This window comes from Propithecus coquereli, unplaced genomic scaffold (assembly GCF_000956105.1).
Source record: "Propithecus coquereli isolate 6110/MARCELLA unplaced genomic scaffold, Pcoq_1.0 Scaffold551, whole genome shotgun sequence".
Taxonomy (NCBI): domain Eukaryota; kingdom Metazoa; phylum Chordata; class Mammalia; order Primates; family Indriidae; genus Propithecus; species Propithecus coquereli.
In genome coordinates, this window is record NW_012151408.1 from 620,382 (window position 1) to 621,355 (window position 974).

Here is a 974-nt window from a genome sequence, read left to right on the forward strand (position 1 = left end):
CTGGTCTCAAACTCCTGAGCTCAAGCGATCCACTCGCCTCGGCCTCCCAGAGTGCTAGGATTACAGGCGTGAGCCACCGCGCCCGGCCCCTATTTTTTTTTAATATTGTCACTTCTAAAATCTTTCATAGTGAATCTTTAACTCATCAAAGTTATTAACTAAGTACCTAACGTTGACTAGCATCCCATTAAAAATATCTCTCAAATTAGTCCCAGATATATGAATTTCAAGAAGTACATGCTGTGTTTGTACTGCAATCTATACCGTAGATTGAACCCTACCTTGATGAGGATAGAACATGTCATATTTTAATGCTCATGGACCTAGCACCAATTCTATTAGTTAAAACAATAATAAGAGCAAGGGTTCTTGTGAATTTATGCATCGACCTAAGGGGCAGGGTGACAGGCGCTGCAAGTAATTATTTGTCTTTAGTTATGGAAGTTACATATTGTCAGGGCATTTTAATTAATCACTAGCTTTCTCTCTCTTCATGTATTGTTATCTCATTAACTTCCTGCAACTCTGACCATATCATTTCATTATTTAATCATTTCCCTATTACTTCCAGAATAGTGTCTGAATTTCCACACATGAATTTGATGCTTAAAATCCACGATCTGACCCTCCTTTCCTTTTTGGTCCTATTTCCAAGTATCTCAGTCAATTTCATCCAAACGCCACCTTTGAATGCCTTTCCTTCATGCCCTGACTAAACCTGTTGTATTTGTTTTTTGAGGAAAAGCACAGAGTAACTAACACACTTAGAAAAATCCAGCAGAGGAAAGCTCAAATGCCATTTCTTCCAAGACGCCTTCTCACCCCATCAAAGTCAGTAGACTTTCTCTTGTTTTGCTACTCACTTCACTGAGATGGCATAATGAATCTGTACTGGAAGGATTTGAATAATGCCTTCATCAGGTACCACTTGTGGAACCCTGAGAATACGACTTTGTGCTCTCTGTCTCAGTTTC